Here is a 12,815-nt window from a genome sequence, read left to right as displayed (position 1 = left end):
ATCTTCAAAAAAAAATGGCTAAGCTACCCTCTGTGGGATAAGGGGAAAGGGCCACGGAGATATTAGCCCTGGTACATACTGACGTATGTAGTCTATTTAATGTACAAGCTAAGGATGGCTATGTCTACTTTTATAATTTTTATTGATGATTATTCATGGTATTGTTTTATATATTTGATGCATCGAAAGTCTGAAATCTTTGAAAAATTTATTGAATTAAGACATGAAGTAGAAAAATAAATCAAAAAACCCATAAAGGTTCTTCGATTAGATCGAGGAGGAAAATACCTTAGCAGAGAATTTCGAACCTACCTTAAAGATAACGGCATAGTCTCATAATCGACACCTCTAGGGATGCTTCAGCTCAACAGGATATCCGAAAGGAGGAATCAGACCCTATTAGATATGATTCAGTCCATGATGAGCTTTACAGATCTTTCTATCTTTTTCTGAGGACATACATTATTTTTTGCAAGTCATCTTTTAAATCAGAGATCCTCTAAATTTGTTTCTACCACACCATATGAGTTATGGCATGGTAAGAAGCTAGTTCTTAGGTATCTCAAGATTTGGGGATGTCTGATTCATGTCAAACGACAACAAATGGATAAGTTAGAGGCTAGATCTTTTAAAATTCATTTTATAAGGTATCCTAAAGAATCTATGGGATACTACTTCCATCTTTCTGAGGATCACAATGTGATTGTGAGCCATCATGTCATTTCTTAAAAAAAAAGTTTATCCAAGATGGAGGCAGTGGGAGGAAGATTGAGCTCGAAGAAAAGGTATCTGAAGAGCGTCAAGTCCAAGAACTTGAACCCAATAGTAAGTCAGTAGATATGATACCTCTTCCACCTTGTAGATTAAATAAGATCTTCCATCTTTTTGAAAGGTACTAGGTATTCTTACAGAGGATTTAGAGAAAGTATTCCTTATGGGACATAAGGATATTAGGAAGGATCCCAAGACCTATAATGAGACGATGTTAGATATTAACTTCGAGAGATGGATGGAAGTGATGAAGTCAAAAATTGACTTCATACATTCTAACCAGCTTTGGACCTTAGTAGATCCACCTGAAGGTATTGTACCTATTAGATGTAAATGAATTTATAAAAAAAAATTAGATCAGATGGTCAGGTAGAGATCTATAAGGCAAGACTGGTTGCAAAAAATTATAGTCAATGCAAAGGCATAGACTATCAGAAAATCTTTTCGTCCATGGCCATGCTGAAATCTATTAAAACTGTTTATGATTGCAGCTTTTCACGATCATAAAATTTGACAGATGGATATGAAAACTGCCTTCCTAAATAGATATCTTCAAGAAGATATCTACATAGAGCAATATTTAGATTTCACATCCAGTGATAGTGATCATAAAGTCTGCAAGATGCAAAAGTCTATATATGGACTCAAGCAAGCACCTCGAAGTTAGAATACTCACTTTAATGATGTGATCAAAGTGTTTGATTTCATCAAAAATAAGGAGGAGTCGTATGTGCATAAAAAGGTCAGTGAGAGTGCTGTCACATTTTTTATGTTGTATATGGATGACATTCTTCTGATTGAAAATGATATTCCCATACTGACATCGATCAAAGTATGATTGTCAAATGAATTCGCCATGAAAGACCTAGGAGAAGCTTCCTACATTCTTGGTATAAAGGTCTATAGGGATAGATCTAAGAGAATAATAGGACTCTCACAGCGTCTGTACATAGAGAAGATGTTGAAAAGGTTCAGCATGAAAAACTCTAAAGGGGATCTCTTGCCCCTCAGACATAGCATTTATCTCTTCAAAAAGATGTGCCCTGACACACCTGAGGAGATTCAGCACATAAGCAAGATCCCTTATGCTTCGACAATAGAGAGTCTCATGTATGCCATGTTATATATACGACCTGATATAGCCCTTGCCGTGGGTGTCATGAGCAGATATCAGGCGAATCCAGATGAAGAACACTGCATTGCTGTAAAAAATATTCTTAAGTACTTGAGAAGAACTAAGGATTTGTTCTTGATCTTTGATGGAGGATCAGAGCTGAAAATAGAGAGATACACCAACTCAAACTTTATGACTGATGTCGATGATAGAAAGTCTACATCGGGGTATATTTTCTTATGTAATAGAGGATCGATTAGCTGAAAGAATTCCAAACAATCGGTCATTGCAGATTCGATCGTGGAAGCCAAGTACATCACCATCTCTGAAGCTGTTAAGGAAGCTTTCTAGTTTAAAAAGTTCATTGCGGAGCTAGGTGTGATTCCATTGCACTACACTGCAATAACAACAGCACCATAGTCCTCACTAAGGAGCCCAGATCTCACCAGAAGTCCAAGCATATAGAGCGATGATTTCACATCGTATGCGAATACCTCGAGAAAAAATTCATTGAGATGCGAGAGTCGACTCTACACAGAACATGACGGACTTACTGACCAAGCCTCTCAGCCAGCAGAAGACCAAAGCTCACCTTGAGAAGATAGGTCTTAGGTATATGGCCAATTGGCTTTAGATCAAGTAGGAATTTGTTAGATGAGTATCCTAGAAGCCAATTATTGGCTGACACATTTTGTAATTTTAGGACTTAATTTTATACTTGTAATATTTTTATTAATAATAAAAGATATTTTTATTTTCAATCATGTTTATGTGTCCATGATTTGTCCTAAAAATTAACAAAGATAATTTTATATATTCTCAAGGTGTTGAGAATTTGAGACATACATTAATTAGTAGTTAGTTTCTAAATACTTTCAATTAAAGGATCGTCACAGAGGACAGTGATCAATCCATTTAAAGATCGATGCATGGGTCACCTTTCTTTTGGACAGATGAATCTCGGATCTGCAGTGTAGGGACACTTGGATGAAAGTACAGATGGTTGTTAGAGAATAACTTGCACTAAGTATGACTAACAAGAGAAATCATTTAGATGTCTACTCACTCGTCAGTAGTTGTCTCGATGCTGTAATGGTATGAGTGGTCCTTTGATCTGTGGTGTCATCGGCTATTCACAGTGAGGCTACTGAGTTTGACTACACATTTTCTTAGTCCTTAACCATTTGGATCCTTGCTGTGTATATTGGCTACAGCAGATTCAAGTTCGCTGTTAGGAGTAGGATGCATCTAGATGAAATCTATCGATCTTGGTAGAAAAAGAGAAGTCCTATGCGATTTGTAAAACTGAGTTCAGAAAATTTTTGATCAAAGCAAGTGTAAATACTGAAAAATTTTTTCATGAGATTCACAAGTAAACTCGAGTCGAGCCAATCTTGCATATGACTGAGATAGTGTCTGACGAGTTCTCCATGACGTCTATTCAAGTTGGAACTCATGATAGAAGGACTGAATCACACGATAACTGCACCTAGAGATTTATATTTTCATTCTACTAAGTTGCCACTACATACTGCTAGATATTACTGATGGATTGTGGGACTCATCGGATGTCATCTTAATGATCGATGATCTTCGAAGGGTAGAGTTGGAATTGTTCCAACCCATCGAAAAAAGTTTTGATGATATTATAATGGAGATCATAATATATCTCACTACTAGATAGAATGAAATTTATGGGGTCACATATTAAGAGATTTAATCTTGAATTAACCAATTAAACTTATGAAATTTCAATTGAGTTAGGATTTAGTGAAATCCTATTAGATTTTGGAGAACCATGCTAACACATGGTTAAATCAAATTCTTCTCTGAACTTGGATTCCTTATTACATAAGGACTGGATCAAGTCTATAGCCTTGAACCTTAACTAGATCCATTTTGATTTGGATTTAGAGAGACACTCATTTGAGGGCCCAAAAGGATTGGATCAAGTTAATTAGTTGGCAAACAAATTTTCTTATTTTTTCCCTTGCTATTTTCTTTTGTGGTGTGAAATAATTGAAAAGAGAGAGGAGGTGCATGCCTCCCTTTTTGGAAAGTCCAAGGGGCACACACCTCTTGGAGTGGGCGTAAGAAGAGAGGGGCCCACCCCTCTTTTGCTTTAGCATGAAAGGAGAGAGAGAGGGGCTATGCCCCCTATCTTGTGTGCATAAAACTCTAAGGGGCATCAAGAGTTGGCACCCCAACTACTTTCCCCATTTGATAAGGGTGCCCACTCTACTTGCCTATGGAATGTGGGGTGCCCTATCTACTTGCCATATGTGGCGAAGACCTTTCCAATTGGAACTAATTTTTTTAAAAAAAATTAGATTAAAAAGGTAAGAAAGCTTATATGATAAGGACTAGCCTTTTTAGATTGATTGGAGATTGATTTGGAATCAAGAAAAGATCTATTTAAGAGATAGTCTCCTAGAGTTTCAAAAAAATTGAATTGAGAATTCAGATCTCCATCTCCTCCCCATCTCCATGCTATCTTCTCTTCCCCTTCTCTTTCCAATGCCCAAGGATTGGATGTCCCATCTTCCTACATGCTTAAGTTGAGGGTGATCTCTTCTACAGTAATGAACAGGGAGAAAGGCTGCAGTTCAAGCATTGAGATCGTGATCAAGAGTTGATCAAAGATCTAAAAGGCTGAGATTCTTCTTGGAGAAGATGGATGTATAACGAGAAAAAAAGTTCAAGATCGATCTCGATGTATACTTGTAGAGGCTGGATACATATGCGGCTCAGGAACCTTCAGATCTAGGATCATTGGTTGCAGTGAATTTCAATCCGTGAAAGGTATTGAGATCCGATCTCAATTTTTTTATTTTAATTTTTAGATTATATGTATGTTTTAGATCCAGAGCTCAGATAGATATAGATTAAATTTATTACATGTGGGGTTAAAGGATTTAATCTAGATCATTTCTATTGCTACTTCAAAAAGATTTTGAAATCCATACATGTACCCTACCCATTTTCTAACAATCACAATACTCCTATCCTGGCACTTCTCAACAAAACAACAGAGTAGAAAGAATGTATAGGCATATTTTGGAATCAGTTAGAACTATGCTTATTTCTGCATCAATTCTTGAAGTCTTTTGGGTTTGACGGCTATATACACTATTAATCATGTTCCCTCTTCTATCCTTAAAAATCAATCCCCACCTGAATGTCTCTATGGTAGGCCCCCAACATATACCCTTTTTAAAGTCTTTGATTGTGCATGTTTTATTCACCTTCAACCACATGAACACACAAAATTAGAGCCCCACTCTCGCCTTTACTGTTTTCTTGGTTATGGTATAGAACACAAAGTGTATAGGTGTTATGATCCTATTTCTAAACATTTGTGCATCTCACGTTATATTACCTTCTGGGAACATAAGATGTTTTCTAGTCTTTTTGATTTTAATATGCATAATACTGGCAACTTACTATTCTTCACAAACCTATCACTAGATCTACTTCTAGATGCTAACATTAGTAGCTCAAAAAGCTCAAATGACTCATCTTCACTTGCTTTTGATGCATCTAGATAGTTTGATGATCCTGATAATGCACCAAACTTGCACACCGCCAGTCTCACATGCACCTCGTCGATCTACCAGAGTAAGGTAACTTCCAGCTTATCTTCATGACTATCATTGCTATTCTACTGTTGCTTTAATTCATGAGCCTCGCACCTTTTGGGAGGCCTCTCCTAACCCCCTTTTTGGCAGAAAGCTATGACATAAGAACTTAAGGCACCTACTAAAACTTATACATAAAACTTGGTTGACTTATCTCTTGGAAAGACTCCAGTTGGGTGCAAATGGATATACAAGATCAAAACTTGATCACATAGTTATGTTGAGCGGTATAAAGCTCACCTTATCGCTAAAGAATTCACACAAGAATATGGGATTGATTATGAGGAAACTTTTGCCCTGATAGTGTGACTCACATCTATGAGAACTCTTCTAGCCATTGCAGCTGTAAAACACTGGCAATTATTTCAAATGGATGTTAAGAATGTCTTTCTTAATGATGATCTTCAAAAAAATATATATACAACCACCATCGGGGTATGATCATCCTGCTAATATAGTCTGCAGACTTTGCCAAGCATTATATGGTATCAAACAAGCTTTATGTGCATGGTTCTCAAAATTCAGTTATACTATTCTATGGTTTGGCTTTACCTCCAGCTCTCATGATTTAGCCCTTTTTGTATGACATACCAACTCGGGGACTATTCTGCTACTTCTCTATATCAACGATATGATTGTTACTCGGGATGATCTTAGTAGCATTGATGATCTTGAAAACTTTCTTCATAAGCAATTTGAAATGAAGGATCTGGTCCCCTTAATTATTCTCTTAGACTTGAGGTTTCCACTCATTTTGAAGGTTGTTATCTATCTCAAGTTAAATATACTTCTGATTTATTCACTAGAGTTGGTCTGACAGATAGCAAAATCGTGGATACTCCAATTGAGACCAACGCAAAATTTTATCCCGATAACGGTGATCCTCTTTCTGGTCCCACTTTTTATCAACAGCTTATTGGGAGTCTAGTTTATCTAACCGTTACTCGATCAGATATCTTCTATGCTATTTATATAGTGAGTCAATTTATGAGTGCACCTCGCTCTGCACACTTTGCGGCCATCCTTCGCATCTTGAGATATGTTAAAGGAATAGTAATTTATGGTCTGCATTTTTTGTCTAACTCATCCCTAGAGCTTCATACATATTTCAATACTGATAGGGCTGGTGATCCTACAGACAAACGATCCATTACTGGCTCTCTTACATGGGGATTCCCTTATAAATACTAGTGGAAAGATAAAATTTAGGTTTCTAAGCTCTTTATAAATACTAGAGATCTACCCAGGGAGCAAAAGTATCCGAAACACATATCTGGTCCTCATAATAATGTTACATCACAATGTTGTTCCTTTTTTTCATTTCCCCTTTAAACAAAATAGGGAGCAAAAGTACATGCAGTGCACATGTAAATTGGCAAGCAACCAAAAGGAGGAACTTTCAAATTCAGAAAACAACTTTAGAATCTCCTTGATGTTTGGTGCACCAAAATCGTGGAACAGACGGTGTCTTGGCAGAAATCAAATTCCAAATTGCATGATTCTATAAAATGCACGAATGCATTCTTGTAGCAACAACAGTGAGAATTAAAAGTTAGCATGCTGGTACAAAGCTTCTCGCGAACCAAAAGCACTCCTCATGAAGTGGTAGCGGATTACAACAATATCTTCACAGGAGATGACATATCAATGCGGTGTAAAGGACATAATTATGAATATATTGTTCCATTAACACTATTGAAAGAAAGAATCATGACTGAAACTACTGGTTCGTAATGAATTGTTTTCTCCTTCCAGCAGTGTCTTTTGGATTTTAATTGTCCAGTGACCTTTGACTAGTTGATATCAAAGTGATAAAATAGTAAACTTCCACTGCATAGTTCCTTGAATCAGTTGTTGGACTGCACCTTCCATGGTACATGTTACGCCCCGAACTGAGCACGTGATGGGCTTCATATACCTGCAGGGTGGACCATATAAGCATACAAGGCTACTGATCAAATTATTTTAGGATAATAATAAAATTTCTTCAATCCTCAAAAATTATTTTAATAAAGATTCTAATAAATCATTTCCATCAACAAATAACTCAAGATAATTCAAACCATTAAATTCCAAAATATTACTGATATTCAATTTGGATAAAAATCTTCAGATCTAGGCTAAACTAATAAGAAGACCAAGTGACATAGGTGACCTAGACTGCTAGATCTAATAATTGCTTCAAACAATGTAGTGCACTCCCCTGAGTCTCAAGCAATTCATGATTTAGAATTTGAAAAATAGAAAAAGAAAAAACAAGCTAAACCAGCCCAATAAGCAATATAACATATCAAAGTGGATTTAAGCATGCTAGCAAATAGTAAATCAAAGAATTTATAATATACCATTGACTGGGCATATCAGAATTCAGAGAATAATATGCTTTTACTTTTAAAGAGTATGCTTTTTGGAAACTGATACTAATCTCAACGTCAAGCTATAGCCACATAATCTAATGGCACAGGTCAGATACATATTACACAAAGTGCAAGATAATAGATATCTTTATTCTAATCATCTGTGGTTTAGTATCAATATATATATATATATGTGTGTGTGTGTGTGTGTGTGTGTGTGTGTGTGTGTGTGTGTGTCTATATATATATATATATATATATATATATTTGACTTATGTTATCAAATGGAAAATAGAGATCATAAATCAAATTAAGCAAAAGAATTATATTTTTTTTAAAGATCATTAGAAAACATATTTTGAAGTGCTAGGCTATGCCAAATAGTATACCAAATTAGACTTTGTCCAGTTGGGATACCCTCTGAAATACTTCCACACCACTGAGTCGCAGGGGCCACGGTCCTTCTCTATCTTATTTCTCTTGAAACTATCCCATTTCTTTCCAAAAGGATAATGCTGGGGAGAAATTGATGATGACAATCGAACTAGCAGGGCTTCCGACCATATTCAAATTGAAATGATTTTATATTCTCCATGCAATAAAGACATGCTAGCTTCCCATAAGTTCTCCATCCTATCAAGATTCCACAAGCAAAAAAATTGCTAATAGTCCACATCAATGCAGTCTTCATTACAAAATTCTGCTTCTTCGATGCATCAAAAGTACGTATGCCATTGAATTATAAAAATTTCAGCTCATCAACAAGAGACTTTAGATATACATCAATGCTTCTACTGGGGTGTCATGGTCCAAGAATGACTAATGTAAGAAAAATATTATATTATTTTATATACATTCTAGGTGGCAGATTGTATGGAGTAATAAAGACTGGTCAATATGAATAAGGGGTTGTTGCATGATTGAATTGTGTAAGCCCATCAGTAGATAGATCCAGTCGAATATTGCATGATTTTTGAGCAAATAAAGTATGGCAAGCATCAAATTTTTTCTATACCTCACCGTTTGACGGATGACTCAACATATCGGAGTGCTTGCAAATCCCTTCTTTGTGCCATCTCATCTGTCTGACAATATTCTTGGATAAGTAGAGCCTCTGAAGCTTTGAAGTTAAGGAAAGATTTCAAAGAATCTTGTCTGGTATGTTATTCTGATTCCTACCCTCTTATCTCAGCTTAAATCTATTTTTACTGCATACATCACATAAGCTCTTCAGTTGGCCCTCCTTATAAAAAAGTATGCAATCATTATGGTATGCATCTATCTTTTTGTATCCCATGTCTAATCCTTTCATTATTTTTTTTGAAGCATAGAAGCTCCCAACAAGCTTCTCATTCTTTGGTAGTATTTTTTTTATGATTGCTATCATCCTGTTATAATAATTGGCTGTCATATTAAACTTGATCTTCAATTTCAACAATTCTGACACAGCTGATAATACTGTGTGTATTTCACATTCCGACTATAACATCTCTCAGTATACAAAAGAAATTGCCGCTACTAGCTTCTGGATCATCCTCAATATTTCAGTTAAATTCAGGACCAACTACATCCATAATCATGTCTATCATTCTATTTATATTCTTGTTCTGTTCACTTCTAACCCCTGCAATTGTCTCACACTTCTCTCCATACAGGTATTAATGCTTGTAGTTGGATATAAATTCACTGCTATATAAATAAAAATTCATTGTATCTCTATCAAGTATTTCTCTATTACCATATCTCTTAGAAGGACAATGAGCCATCCTTGATGTAAGAGTGCTACATTTTTAAAAGTATAATCATAGAAGTACTTTACACCCTCTCTATATTCAGTAAAAATTATCCTGTTGACTACTCGATGGTCTATTCAACTACGGTCCATGGCACACTACCTAAGGATTCTGCATATACAAATCAAAAAAATTATTATATAATTAGTTTATTCTTTCTAATGGCTTATATAATAAATACATCCTATTATCAACTAATAGATATAGAAGGTCTTATCAATTACCAATTAATTAAGAAAAAATAAATAATTATTTTCTCTTAAGTCCACAAATCCTAGGGCTGAAAATGGTTCGATCAGTTCGATTTTAAGTGATTTTTTCAAATTGAATCGATATTTCAGTTTTAGAGGTTTCTAAAACTAAATATTTGACTAAACACAATCGGTTTCTTAGATTCAGTTTTGTATCGGTTCGGTTTGTTCATATAACTTTTTCAAGTATTTGAATTGTTTGAACAGTTTTTTGATTTAAATGGATTGGTCGATCGAAATAGGACCAAATCAATATTTTAGATTCTTAATTCATATAAAGTACAAGGTCCAACTTTGAATATACATGTAACATAAGTGTATATATAAATATATGAAACATATAACATAGGTGTATATATAAATATATAAAATAATGGTAATTTAAATTCAATTTGTCAGTTCGTATTTGATTTCAATGGATCACATAAATAAATAAACTTATAACCAAACCAAAATATCTATTTTTTTATTTTATTCGATCGAGAATCAGTTAAACCACCAAACTGCCATATTTGGTTCGGCTCAAATCGGGTTGGATGGTTTAGGAGGTTTAATCAAAATTTTTTACACCCCTAACAGATCTTTCAATTACCAATTAATTAAATTTAATTAATGCAGCTTAATTACCAACAGCGGCAAGTGGCGATGGCTCCGTTGCCATCGCCGCCACCGTCGCTACTAGTCACTCTTAGTGATGGAGAAGAAGAGGGAAGGATGAGGAAAGATGGCAAGGGAGGACAGCAAGGGTGCGAGGATTCCGACAGTTCCAGGGGTGGGGGTTCTGACGGTGAGGGGACGGTGGTGTGGGGCAGTCAGCGTGTGGATGGGGGTTTCAGTAGCATGGGGATGGTAGTGCATCGACGAGGGTTCCAACAGTGTGGGGATGATGGTGCGAGGATGGGGGATCCGACGATGCAGTGTAGGGAAAATGATACAGGGATGGGAAATCCGATGGGGGTTCCGACGATGCAGGGAGGGGGCACGAGGATAAGGGATCTGATGGTGCGGGGATGGAGGATCCGATGGTATGGGGATGTGAGATCCAATGGGGGTTCCGATAGTGCGGTGGGGGAACAAGCACAATAGGGGAAGAAGGGGGTGGCGGGGAAATGATCGATCGAAAAGAAGAAAAATATTTTAGGGCATCGACAATTATTAGGGTGGTGACTTATTGCATCACTAATGAGCATAATGCCGTTGCCTATATATTTTCTATGGAGAAAAATAAATAATTAAAATTTAAGTACCATCCATGTTATAGTGACGGCTAACGCCTTTGCTAATAATAACACATTTCATCGCTAATAGTTCTTTACCCTTTAACGATGGTTTTTTTATCCATTGTAATAAGTCATCGTTAAATATGATTATTAACGATGGCTAATAAGCCATCGCTAATAGCCATCGTTAATCATAAATATTCTTATAGTGATAATATTTTATTATAATATTTGTCTACTATAATTGAGATTTAATAATTGATGATCAAAAAGGCATATTTGGGCTAGTCACATTAAACTGAGAATAGTCTCATCATGAGTAAGAACATGATACTAAGAATAGTCCGCTATGGATAGGAATGTGGCATTGAGAATAGTCCATCATCGATAGAAATATGGTACGAGAATAACCCACCATGGACAAAAATATAATACTAAGAATAAACTCACCACAAACAGATACGTGATATTTGAGTTTGCCACCATGGGCTAGAGAGCTGATATTCTTGGTTTGCCATGGTGGGTTGAAGCATGAATATTCTTGGTTTGCCACCACATGCTGAAGTATGGTTATTCTTGGTTTACCACTATAGGTTGAAGTGTGGTTATTCTGATTTTCTACTGCCAGCTGAGCGCAGTTATTATGGATTCCCACCACGAGCTGAAGCATGGTTTTTGGTTTGTTGGTCATAAGTTGGAGTGTGAAGGTGATTAATTCATAACCCTAAAGACAATTGCTTATTGATCTGGATCAAGTTAATAAAATATGGATGATAAGACATAAAATCATAATTAAGTAAAAAGAGGCTACTTAATTAGATATGTGTGGTCTATTAGTTTTGAAAAAGATTATGATGGTATATAATGTATGTTTTTGTATATATTAGTATTGAATTATACTGGATACTTGATACAAGATTTTATAGCTTATGTTTTCTTTTGATACTTTTCTTTTGTTATTTTCAAATTATTATTATATTGATATGAGTGTGTGGGGATTCTTATTGGACTATAAAGCAAACCACCTCCTTCTCCCTTTTCTTTTTTAGAGTTATAGGATACTTATACTTGGCTAAGGTTCAGATTGTTGTTTGAAAGGATTGATTAGACAGAGCATTATCAGTAACAATTGGATGATCAAGTTTATAAATTATATTGGATAGATATTTGTTAATATGAAATATTTGTTATGAATTGAGATTCATAGTGTTCACGGGATCTTGAGGTTGTAATGGATTTTAAAACCTTGCATATTTTTTAGAGTCTTGTCCTAAAGAGTGTGTACATGATGTTTCCGACCTGAATACTGAGTTCGGGGTATGACACCAATTAGCTTCATACATCTTGAGAGTTCAGTTTAGGAGGAGTGAAACTTAGACGTTCCAATTCCCTTTTGACGATATAACTTGAAGTTTTCCTTGAACAAATTTTATGCCTCAAAAATATAAAGTGATGGCCTGACAAAATCATGTGTACGAATTTAGAGACTCAATCACTTCCCAATATTCTTCTCTCTCCATGAAAACACCAAACTAATTCATTATCAGTTTGCATCGTCCACCTCTAACAATAGGGAAATCATTAATTTTGTGGAGGCTATGCAAAGTAAGTCACCAGACTGAGCAGGTGTACTTAAAAGGAAATGAATTTCAAAAATATTAATGATAAAAA

The sequence above is a fragment of the Elaeis guineensis genome, chromosome 9, assembly GCF_000442705.2.
Source record: "Elaeis guineensis isolate ETL-2024a chromosome 9, EG11, whole genome shotgun sequence".
Taxonomy (NCBI): Eukaryota; Viridiplantae; Streptophyta; class Magnoliopsida; order Arecales; family Arecaceae; genus Elaeis; species Elaeis guineensis.
Note: the sequence above shows the minus strand (reverse complement) of the source record.